Source organism: Myxocyprinus asiaticus, chromosome 13 (genome assembly GCF_019703515.2).
Source record: "Myxocyprinus asiaticus isolate MX2 ecotype Aquarium Trade chromosome 13, UBuf_Myxa_2, whole genome shotgun sequence".
In the NCBI taxonomy this organism is placed as follows: domain Eukaryota; kingdom Metazoa; phylum Chordata; class Actinopteri; order Cypriniformes; family Catostomidae; genus Myxocyprinus; species Myxocyprinus asiaticus.
This window is the reverse complement of record NC_059356.1, coordinates 9,299,829-9,313,255: the sequence shown is the minus strand read 5'-3', so window position 1 is coordinate 9,313,255 and position 13,427 is coordinate 9,299,829.

The following is a 13,427-nucleotide window of genomic DNA, read 5'->3' as shown; positions in this document are numbered from 1 at the left end:
AGCGGTTGCGTGGGTCTCTCTCTCTCTCGAACTGGCTTCTCCGGCTCCCCTTTATTTCACTGTCCTGCTGATCAATTGACTCAGCGCCGGCCGTGCACCCTCATGGCACGGTCACACCCTGCTCCTCGACACAACTAGTTCCAGTCAGTTTTATTCACAGTTCGATATTAATGTGCCTACTCTGCTTTCTTCCGTAATGAGACATTGCACGACTATTATGCCTCTGTTCAAACTACCTTTGGACATAAATATAATGTAGCAAGTCTGATGAGTCCCGGGGTTAGCCATCACATAACAAAACACAACATGTTCGACAAGCAATTCCATCTTTAAATCAACTGTGAAGAGCTACAGGAAAAAAACCCTGGAAGAGACACCAGTGTTCATCAGCCCTCTATTACTGAGTCCGACCTGGAGATGATTAGAAATGCACCTGCATTTTCACCTGAAACACTCGTAAGGCTTGTAAGGAAAGTGTGGTTTGGCATTCAGCTATGTTTTGCACGGAGGGGGAGAGGAGGAAACCAGGACCTATTAAAGGTGTCTTTGGAGGCAAGAAGATTTGAATTGTAATATGATAAACATCATCTAATATTGCTGTACTGCTCAACACTCATACACTAAAGGACGCTGCTCGCTCACTCATCACTGACTGAAGTGCTGAATGCAGACTGTTTTATAAAAAGTGGCCTTTTGCGGTTTAGTAATCACAACACGATTTCATTCAGTCAATCAGTCTCGCAGCCTTTATGGATGCCATACCAAATTCTCAGATGTCAAAGTGTGCAGGTTACAGAGAGTTTTGGATGGTTTTCCTCTCAACATGTAAGTGCCAATTTTACTACTGTCACATCCGCAGCACTGGTTTTTCCTCATTAATGTTAAAACGACATAGAATAGAAATGATATTACTCGTAAATTCTGTGGATATTAGTAAATCTGGATTGATTATTTAAATTCACAGAGTTTTTACAGAGTGTGTGGTCTCCAAAAACACCTAAAAAATCATTTAACGCACACTTAGCTGTGGATTATCCCTAACTTAATTTAGGTTTTCCCACATGAAGCATATTTTTTAATTTTACCTGACAAAGCATTTTGTACCTAATATTTTATTACAACCTGTTACTATTTTATTTCCTAATTCTTTATATAATTTATTTTTTTATTTAACATTTTGGTAACACTTTACATTAATGTTCCCTTTGTTAATGGTTTAATGACCAATTACTAGTTTATAAATGCATTATAAATCATTAATATACAGTTATAACAAAATGAATAAAACGCCAACTTTCGTGCAATACTTGCCAAATAGTGAGCCATTTTACCTCACATTTAATAAATGCTCACAAACACTCATTAAACACTAGTAACATGAAAATGCACCTGGACACATATGAAGTATTTATGAAGGAGCTGCCAACATTAGAAACCTGTGTACATAAAAGTTAATTATGATTTAATGGTCATCAGCCTTTTTATAAGATATATGCTGTAAATGAGCATGAAGACCTATAAAGTGTTTTTGCAGAAGACTTAAGACTAGGACTGGGTAAGTTGGGACAGCATTCAAAGTAGCACCATTTTTTGACATCAACGTGACAATAAATGTGACAACACGAGTCAAGACATAACAGTAATGAATATAAAAACAAAGCGGATTTTAGCAAAATTACACATTCCCTCCTTTTAATATCACTACAAAAGTCCTGCAAAGTTTCCTGCATTGTGACATAAATCATGAATTAGGGCATTTATGCTTTTGATTAATGTAAGTATGAATAAGTGCATTTATCACATGCAAGTTTAAATGCTTAATATTTTGCAAGTTTTGCATGAAAATCGCTAATTTTATTCATGTTGTTATTGCTGCATATAGATGATTTATAATGCATTTGGAAATGGCCTATAATTCATTAATGAACCCCTTTATGGGAACATTAATGTAAAGTGTTACTGAAATGTTTACTTTAAATGGGAGCTTGGAGAAAGATCTGGTGTTTGCAGTATTGTTGCACATTTGACAAATAAAACTTTGACTTTGGTGAAGAAACCATGACTAAAGAGGACATTCAGTACTGGTCAGTATTAAACAGCATGCCACATACTTGAACTTCAATATCAACCTGGAACATCTGATCAATCCGCGTTCCAGGAACTCAGTTTATCAAAGGTGCAGCGGAGTTCAGGCCCTGTCAAACCTCGACACAAAACAGACACAAAACCCCGAGATTCTCACAACCTCACTGAGCTCCATTTCCCACTCTGGCTTCTGCATGATGTTGGGTTTCAACCATGGCTCAATTTCAAAAGCGGCTCTCTGGCTGTGGCCACCAGATCTTTTCATTATCTAACAGGGTTCCGCACACTCGTCACATCTACCAAACAGTGAATTATTAAAGCGTAACAAGCTGTAGGGACACCAAACTCAATTGTGCGTTTTAATTAAATGTCTCTCTCTCGCTCTGTCTGTCTCTATCTGCTGACAGTGAGACAGACTGACTGTGCTGTTTGAAATGCTCCAGTGTTTCCCCTTGAACGGACAGGGAACACGGGAAATTGACTGTTTTTATTTGCTTAGACAACATGCTGTAGCTTCATTTTGTGATTTGCCTATTTAATTATTCAATTATTAGTGGTGTTTGCTAAGGCAAGCAGTATTGCTGTTCTAACTCATACAGGATTTTTTTCCAAGCAATCACCCTTTAGATTTTCGCCTGGTGGACGACAAAACGGGTGGAAAAAGCCCCTTAGACTTACATTGAAGGAGAGACCCGAACCATGTAGTGAACAGAATTGGGCTTGTAAGAAACAGTGTTGAGGAGTTTTTAAAGTCAACATGAACACACGGGAAGTCTGCATGTTGTTTCCGAGAGTTCAGGTGCTCTAGAATCGGCCACATTATACTGACTCATTCACAAGCACCATCTCCTATCACACATTTATGCAGCATCAGCAGCGTGCGAGACCCGGGTTCAGACCCCGCACTTAAATCAGGAGGTAATCACATTCGCATAATCAGTGACGAGCACGGTTCTGAGGTTGCATTTTCCCTATAACATTACATTTTTACTCCGCTGATGGTTAGGTTTAGGTTTGGGTTGAGGGGTTCAGTTAATAAAATATTCATTCCTCTTCACTGTATTATAGCCTGTACAGCTAAAAACAACTCGTTTCACAAATCGCTTAACTACATTTTTCAGTAGTGTGACAGTAGCTCATCTATTTTCACAATAATGTAGTTTTTCAAGTAACAAGCTACATTTTTCAATGAGTTTTTTTTTCAGACAGTTTTTATTAACGAACATGTTTAAAATAAATGATTCCCTTACATAGTGTTAGGAACTTTGATTCGTTTTAGAGAGTCGGTTCTTTCAGATGTGTAAATGAATGACTTCATGGATTCAGTTGAGCCCCACACAGCCATAAAGGGATAGTTCACCCAAAAAAGATTTTCTTTTATCATTCACTCACTCTCATGACATCCCAGATGTGTATGACTTTCTTTCTTCTGCTGAACACAAATTAAGATTTTTAGAGGAATCTTTCAGCTCTGTAGGTCCATACAATGCAAGTGAATGGTGACCAAATTTTTGTACCTCCTAAAAGCACATAAAGGCATCATAAAAGTAATCCACAAGACTCCAGTGGTTAAATCCATGTCTTCAGAAGTGATATGATAGTTGCGGGTGAGAAACAGATCACAATTTAAGCACTTTTTTTACCCTAAATCTCCACTTTCACTTTTACATCTGAAAGTGAAAGATAAAATGGAGATTTATAGTATAAAAGCACTTAAATATTGATCTGTTTCTCACCCACACCTATAATATCGTTTCAGAAGATATTGATTTAACCATTGGAGTCTTGTGGATTACTTTCATGATGCCTTTATGTGCTTTTTGGGGCTACAAAGTTCTGATCACCATTCACTTGCATTGTATGGACCTACAGAGCCAAAATCTTCTTATAAAAATCTTCATTAGTGTTCAGCAGAAGAAAGAAAGTCATACACATCTGGGATGGTATGAGGGTGAGTAAATGATGAGAGAATTTTCATTTTTGGGTGAATTATCCCTTTAAAGGGACTTTAAGTGAAATATTTATTGTATTGCTGCAGTTTTTCTTTATATTTTGATTCAGTTATATAATATAGGGCATTTTCTAGTTTTATTAGTGTATATTAATGATACATTTATGTTCAATTTCATGTTGTCACCATATTTGTTTAACTTTACTAAAATTAACCATGGTTTTATAATATTGTAGTTTCCATGACAGTAGTAACTATGTTTCTTCTTTAAGTTGGGGAGCTACAGGTTTAAAGTGTCTTTCCCAATGCTAGACAACCCTAACAAAGCCCTATAACCACCCAGATCGTCCTAGAAACTGCATATCAGCGTTCTGACAACCACTCAGAACACCTTGGGATCCGCATAGCAATGCCCTGGCAACCACACACAATACTCTGGGATCGTGGCAGTGAGTTTAGCACAAGGAAGCATCAGTCACATTTTCTTCAAGAAATGTAAACATCAGTTATTATTTGTGGTAAAGAAGCTGTATATGTATAAGGTTAGTATGTATAATGGTTAGATTGAGCTTAAACCTGCTTTAACTACTTAACTGTGTAAGTTTACTATGCCCTGACCCTTCTGAGGTTAACCTCAACAACTTCCAAACACATAAACACAATCCCTCATACACACACACACACACACACACACACACACACTGGGCAGATCACTGGGCTCAGCAGTAAATGAGCAAACGCAGGGCTTAGGTGGCAGGACAGATCACAGGTGTGCTGACAGAACACAGGCACTGTTCCGGAGCTGATGAACGCTGAACACACACACAGAGACAATACACTGCACACAAACATGCACACCAAGTTACGTGCTAAGACTTTGGGATCTGATCATACACATGAATGAACCCAGAAACACTCACGCAAACCAATGTGCTTATTATTGGTATGATCGTAAAATCCAAGCTGTGATCCCATCAAGTACACAATCTATTGTACTATGATGTTGTAGGGGGGTTTAAAATTACTTATTTTATTTATTAATTTTGCCAAAACAGCACCAAAACATTTATTTTTGGTGATTTTTGGAGCATCATTTCAACATTTTCTTTAGTAGCCTATATATATTGTTTAGCATTAATAAATGGACTAAAAACATAGTATCACCTTTTCACATTACACAGCACAAGATGAAGTTTATCAAAGTTACCTTTCTCAAAAGTCGGCTATGGCAGAATCATGGTACAGTGATGGTACAATATGGTAAAACCGTGGTATTTTTATTATATTCATGGTATTTATATGGAAGGCTACTCCCAAAGAACATTTCCAAAAAACATGGTATTGGTTTGGTTTTGGGACTTTTAAGTGCTTTCATGTAATGTAAGTGTTTTGATACACTTTTATTTAGAAAGTATCTTTACCTGCAGTAGACAGTCGTTCACAGACTGCACTCACACTCACACATGATCTTCATCACTGATAAACGATTGAATGCAGCTGCAGGTCATCGTCATCAGAACACACGGGGCACATTTATTTGACACAGACTGAACACATACTTATTGGCTCAGTAGATCGGTGCCCCTGAAGCGATGCCGCTTTAGGCGTTCACCTATGTTGCCTAATGGGTTGACCGGCCCTGTGCACCATGGCTGATGCGATATCCAGAGAGCAGGGTTGCCGATAGGCCATACAATGCCGATATATATCACACAATTTAATATAGAAAATGACAAACATAAAATTGCTAAAAAAATATCATAATAATAAACTCTTATTTAGCACTATATTTACAAAATTTCACAGAAAACTAAAAAATTATATTGTATTTTAAATGGTAGATAGCAGTTTCTTCTGATTTCTGTTTAGTCATCAAATTTTAGTAATTTATTTGCACATGAAGAAATTGTTAATATATTAGGAAGAAGGAAATAACAGTACACACAGTAGTCCAGCAAACATAGATGGCATGTCCACATTAGCAATCACATTTTCTCAGAAATACAGAATCAAACCAACTGTGCATACAGTGCATAGTGAATAAGACATTTATTAGAGCACACGTGAAGCGCTTTAACCTTTAAGTTGCACTCACGATTGTGTGGATCCAGCATGAGCAGCAGTCTCCTGACAGTTTAAATGGCCTGGATCGCCTGCTTGGATTGTCACAGAATGACCGTCATGATTTGAGAATCGGAGGAACTTTTTATCCTGATCCTGAAGTTTTGATTCTGGCTGATAGAATATGCACTGCAGAGGAAGATATTAGATGAGCCCTTGATGGGAAGAAAACGCTGGATTTTTGTGAGGTTCGTGAATTACACCTGTTTAAACAAGATATCTTCATATTTGCAGATGTCATATAATAGAAGTTTTATTGATATTTGCCTTTTATCATTAGAAATGTTACAGGGAACTGTTGAGGAGAGGCTGATAGAATACGTGCTTTAGATGTAAATAAATGAGTGCTCCACGGATGCTGGATCTGCTCAAGTTTTGTGAGGTTGGTTTATTACATCTGTTTAAACGAGATATCTTCATATTTGCAGATGTCATATAATAGAAGTTTTATTGATATTTGCCTTTTATTATTAGAAAAGTTACAGGGAACTGTTGAGGAGAGACTGTTAGAATATGTGCTTCAGAGGAAGATTTATGAGCGCTCCACAGGATGCTGATCTGCTCAAGTTTTGTGAGGTTGGTTTATTACATTGAGATATGCGCATATTTGCAGACGGTATATGATATTAGTTTTATTGATATTTGCCTTTTTATCATTAGACAAGACAGTTAAAATTCCAGGGAACTGTTAAGGAGAGAGAGGGAGAATGAAACAGGCAAGCACTTTAACATTATGAGCTCAAACGCTTAAACGTTTAAATGAGACTGTGTTGCACACCGGTCAATTATTGTCATAACACAATGGCACGTAACAACAAAACGAACCGTGACTGGTCGTTTACATGTCTCAGTCACTTAACATGCAAGCAGGGATTCTTGGCACTGTCAAACTGAGCTGTATTCTTTAGGAAAGAAATGAAAATAATTTTATTATTTTAGGAAAATAATTACATTAATAAACTGCATGAGAACTGGTCTAATCTCAAACCTCTACATACACAATTTAGAGTGAGAATTTGGGGTATTATTCAGTGATCTATTATCAAAAAAATGAAATCCATATGACTTCTCTGCATAGGATTTACTCATACAATCACACAAAAGTAGAACAGCATGGGACTGCACCAGGCAACCTATGAACAAAGAGCCTGCACTCCACTCCTCATCACTTCAGCCTTGAGAAGAGCAGAAGCAAAACTATCTTTTTCCAAATGAACCAGGTGAGCACCAAAATCACACAAGACATCTTTAGCAGTTTATAATAATTTTTTCAAACATTCATCGTTTGACAATGAAGATCTGCATGTAATTTTCAACAAGTAGCTTTGTAACTCTAAAGTTTACGTTCTCAAACAGATACTAGCATTAGTTAAAATGGCCATTCTGTTTAGTACTGAAGTAAGCAAGTTTTGAAGTACTAAGTAACCAAATTACCTTGTCTGTGAACAAATGTTGTTGTATTCACCGGTCGAACGCGCGCAAGTGAACGTGAGTTATACTGGCAGCTTTATTTGACCCGTCCGTCTAAAATAAAGTTATATTATGTACAAATAAAACATGTGTAAATGTTTTGCTCAGAATTTTATTCAATATGTATGCAAGTAACTTCTGTCTCTGTCCTGTCTGTATGATGCACAACCTTGGCTGATGAGAGTGTATTATCTCACTTGTAGCTTAAAAACCATGTTGATATAAAAACAAGACTGAAGTTGCATGAGATGAATTTATTTTTGTATTTTGTTCTTTAGGTCTGGACAGGCAAAGAACTGGAGAGTGTTCTTTCAGTCATTTGGACATCTGGTGAACATAATATTGAAGTTTTTGAATGGACTTTTTGGTAATTTACCTTTATGAGTAACATTTATGTGATATTTGAGTTGTCATTTTGTAATAAATGTTCTGTTTGCAAAAAGGCCTCTATTCTTTCATTTTTCTTTTTTTTTTAACTTGTAATAGATAGAAGTTGGTTACTCTGTAAGCTAAAACTGTGCTTACTGTGGTTAGTTGTACGGTATGGACACTGCAATTTAATATTAAAATAAATTTAACATAGTAACAATTACCATAATTACTTTTAATGTACAGCTAAAATACTGTATTTTAATGCACGTCATACAAATAACTACCGTAATTAATTTTACAGTACAGCGCCAGAGGTGGGTAGAGTAGCCCAAAACTGTACTCAAGTAAAAGTACAATTACTTTAAAAAAAAAATGACTCAAGTAGAAGTAAAAATACTAACATAAATAATGACTTGAGTAAGAGTAAGAAAGTATCCAATTAAAAGAGTACTCAAATAGTGATTAACTCATTACTTCACAAATGACATAATGGACATTAACTCCCCTATATTCCATTACATAATACACATTTCATATGTATTACAGAATTATTACTATTATTATTTTTATTATTATTATTCATGGAAATTCTGTCATCATTCACCATCATGTTGTTCCAAACCCATATGACTTTCTTTCTTTCATGCAACACAAAGTAGATATTAGACAGAATGTTTGCCTGAGTCACTATTTACTTTCAGTGAATTATTTTTTCTCCATATTTTGAAAGTGAATGGTGACCGAGGCTGTCAGTCCTTAAAATTTTGTCCAACATATTTTGTGTTCCACATAATGCAAAGCATCACACTGGTTTGGAACAACATGAGGGTAGGGAAATTATGACAGAATATCACTTTAAAGGGATAGTTCACCCAAAAATGAAAATTCTCTCATCATTTACTCACCCTCATGCCATCCCAGATGTGCATGACTTCCTTTCTTCTGCAGAACACAAATTAAGATTTTTAGAAGAATATTTTAGCTATGTTGGCCAAAATTTTTATGCTCCAAAAAGCACATAAAGGAAGCATAAAACTAATTCATAAGACTCCAGTGGTTAAATCCATGTCTTTAGAAGTGATATAATAGGTGTGGGTGAGAAACAGATCAATATTTGTCATTTTTTGCTAGACAGCAGGGGCGATATGCAGAGAAAGTGAATCACCAAAAACACAAGAAGAAGAATGTGAAGGTGATCTGTTTCTCTTTTTCTCATCCACACCTATCACATCGCTTCTGAAGATATTGATTTAACCAATGGAATTTTATAGATTACTTTTATGCTGATTTTGTTTAGCTTTAAATTGTTGCCACCCGTTCACTTGCATTGTATGGACCTACAGAGCTGAGAAATTCTGGGTGAACTATCCCTTTAAGGGCTCTTGTGAGATCTGGATGAATTTGTCAATAAGAAGAGAGGTTTGAAAACATTTCTAGTAATTATTACGGTGAAAACGCCCCACAGGGACATTATATATAATGCTGAAATATAAACCAAAGCAAGATCATGCTTTATTAATGCCTTCTTATGCTTTTTAATAGCTTTTAAAGTCCTGCACGGATTCTTATTTCAGTGTAGTTACAGTTTTCAGAGTCGAAAGAATTTAGATCATTAGTTCTGTACAGCAGTACCACCGCTCTCTAAATGCAGAGTACACAGCCTAGTGCGTAGGGCACCAACCCCCTTCGTGAAACACTCGCTGTGTCTGAAACCGCCCCCTATCCACTGTGCACTATTTCGAGTGTCTGCCATTTTGTAGGATGGTCTGAATTCTGAGTGAGCCACTCGTTCCCTACTTTTGTTAATTCATTATTACCCACGATGCACTCTAATTTCGAGTGTACATTTGATGTGCACTCATCGACAGTTAATTGCCCACAATCCACCACGGGTAAGACGTACGAGCTGGGAGTTTACTGCTTCCTCCACTCCTGCAATGTTTTCTTTCATGCTGAATGAATTAAATTACTTTTTGACAAATCATTACTTGATTAAAATAACATAATAATATATAGAGAGACAAAACATACAGATACATTTTAAAATATACTCTTTATTTGATCAAATGTGTTTACTCTTTATAATAACACACAGTATATATTAAAAATGACAAACAAAATGAAGATTTATTGTATTAATATATTATTTAATATGAATAACAAGTAAGGCCCAAACATTGCAAAAGTTCATATGTGATGTTTCTGCGAAAGCCCCAGAGAGCCGACGCTTTGTGTATACGTCAGCATCCAAATTCACTCACTCATTTCGTTCACTCACTGCTGAGATATAGAGCACTAACTGCCATTCACTATATAGGAAATAGTGAACGAGTGAACGATTTCGGACACGGCCACTCTCTTCACCATATGATCGCCTCGCGCCCGCACATCTCTCACGTGCGCACCCTGTGCACCTCGCTGTGCTTGCACAGAAATGCTGTCTGTTCGCGCTCCAGTTGTCAATCACGCAAACAGCAGAGCTATGTCAATTACACTTAACTTGGATGTTTACATGGAACAGGCTCAGGCGTGGCTGTGGCGTGGCATGGAGCAGGCTCAGGCGTGGCTGTGACATGGCATGGAGCAGGCTCAGGCGTGGCTGTGACGTGGCATGGAGCAGGCTCAGGCGTGGCTGTGACGCGGCATGGAGCAGGCTGAGGCGTGGCTGTGACGTGGCATGGAGCAGGCTCAGGCGTGGCTGTGACGTGGCATGGAGCAGGCTCAGGCGTGGCTGTGACGAGGCATGGAGCCGGCTCAGGTGTGGCTGTGACGTGGCATGGAGCAGGCTGAGGCGTTGCTGTGACGTGGCATGGAGCAGGCTGAGGCGTTGCTGTGACGTGGCATGGAGCAGGCTGAGGCGTTGCTGTGACGTGGCATGGAGCAGGCTGAGGCGTTGCTGTGACGTGGCATGGAGCAGGCTGAGGCGTTGCTGTGACGTGGCATGGAGCAGGCTGAAGATCTGGGGCAAAAGATGGCGCTAGCTCAGCGACCATGACGTGGAACTCTGGCTTGGCGGCCATGACGTGGAACTCTGGCTTGGCGGCCTTGACGTGGAATTCTGACTCGGCATCCGCCTCCCCCACAGTGAACGTAGGACCAGTGATCTGCAGGGCAAGGTCGATATATTGAGCGAGGCTGAGGGAACTGCGACCGCCAGGCATCGAAGTGGAGATTGGCTCACTCAATCCAAATCGGAAACAGTCCTTGAGAGCCACCTCATTAAAGTCCACCTGGCAGGCCAGAGCGCAAAAGTCCTCCACGTAATCCTCCAGGGGACGATTCCCCTGATGTAGGCGGAGGAGCTGGATTGCTGGGTTCATATTTTGGTCAGGTATTCTGTAACGAGTGGCTGGCGCTGGCAATGATGAAGATGATGACGTGAGAACCCAAGTGCAAATTTATTAATAAACATGATATCCAAAAAACCCTAATAACAAACATGAAACATAAACATGACTTGACTTAGAACTTGACTTGACATAAACATGGCTGGACATAAACTGACAACGTTACATTCACACACAATACCTGACAAACAACAATGGAAAACATGTGGGTTTAAATACTTTGACATGGGAGAACATAAACCAGTGAACAAACAGAACTCTAAACAACATAATCAAACAATGAACCAGTGAAAACAAGACACATGAACATGGAGGGAAAACAGTACATCACATGACCAGGAACACATGACATGAAACAGGAAACAAACTTTTCAAAATAAAGGACATGAAAAACACGAATCAACAAAATACACATAACACCTGTTATGTCATGAAACTGTGACCTTTAATTGAAGAAATACTATATGTTATTAAATGACATACACACTGGAGGTGATTTGAAGTGCATAACTTATTTTGTATTAATGTTTAGTAATGTTTTATTAATGTTTAACTTTATTTTGTGATGTTAATCATATGTGGTCAAGCATAACATTCTGTTGAAATCTGAAATTATATTGTTTTACAGGGTGGTGAGGATAGGGAATGCAAAAAGATGGTTTTCTAAACATTGTCCACTGTTTCTAATAATTAATGGAATGGTTAAGGAACCAGAATTATTAAGTAAAATCTAAATCAGAATGTACTCTAAATTTACTTTAATAAGTTAAGCATGTCTCTTTGCTGTCCAATGCTTTTGTAGAGTTATTTAACATTAGATTTATGATTAATAATGAGTGAATGTAAATCCATCAGAAATACAAGTTTAGCAAAACTCTTTAATTATGCTAACAGAACAACACCCCAAAGCTTTAACATATTTTTAATGCGACTTAAATAGGTTTTTTTTATTAGGCAACAGATCATTATCATTTATGCATTATCTTAATGAAAGTGCAATCAGATAACTTGCTTTAACATTAAAAGTTATTAAAAGTTTTTTTTTTTTTTTTTTTTTTTTTTTTTTTTTTTTTAAGAGAGATATGCTGTTTGAAAGCTGTGCTTTCCAGGCTTCCAACTTCCAGGTTTGTCCAACAAGCTGTTAGTGATGGCCTTTTTAAAGTTTTAAAACAAACAGCAGACAAGCAATCTGCAGCTTTATTGTTGAAATATACACTGTAAAAAATGTCTGTAATTTTTACGGTAAAAGACTGTAAAAATGCTACAGAAAAAAAAAAGTTAATTGATTAATGATTATTAACTGTAAAATATATAGTAACACATTTTTAAATATATTATAAGACAATACAGTCGTTTTTACAATAAAATGTTGTACAAATTAATTTTTTTAGATGTAAAAAGTATGATTTTCCTGTATAATTAATGGTAAAAATGTACATTGTTTAACAAGAGAGTACATGTACTTTTTACAGTAAATTATTGTTAAAATTACAGTAAAAACAAGAATCGGCCATTTTCACAATTCCCTGCATGATTTTCCTGCATGACTTTTTCCATATTTCATTATATTTTATGGGAATAGTTCTGTTTCTTCTTATTTTTAATATCAGTGATGTACATTGGAGTGTTCTGTGTTATATTTAATGTAGTTTAGTTAATGTTTATTGCATTATTTTAATTTCACATGTGTTACTCTGATGGTGTTTATTGTTTGTGTGAGTGACGCTGAGCACTGTCTCTACATGTTTATTGGTCATTGCTCCTGGAAGAGCCACTATTGGTGAACTTCATGTCATCATGTGTTCTTTTGTTATTACAACGGTGATTAACAATATATTATAAAGTGAAAAGCAGATTTTTACAGTTTCAGAAGGTTAATATCAAGTTTATGACTTTGTTTTCCTGTAAATTGAATATATATATATATATTTTTTTTTTTTTTTTTACAGTGCCAGCATGGTCATGTAAATTACAACAGGTTTAAACTGTCAAATTTACAGGTTGTTCTTTAAAGTTGTTTACATTTTTACTTTATTTTTTACATAATTATTCTGGCAACCACAGCTGCCAGTTTTTTTTTG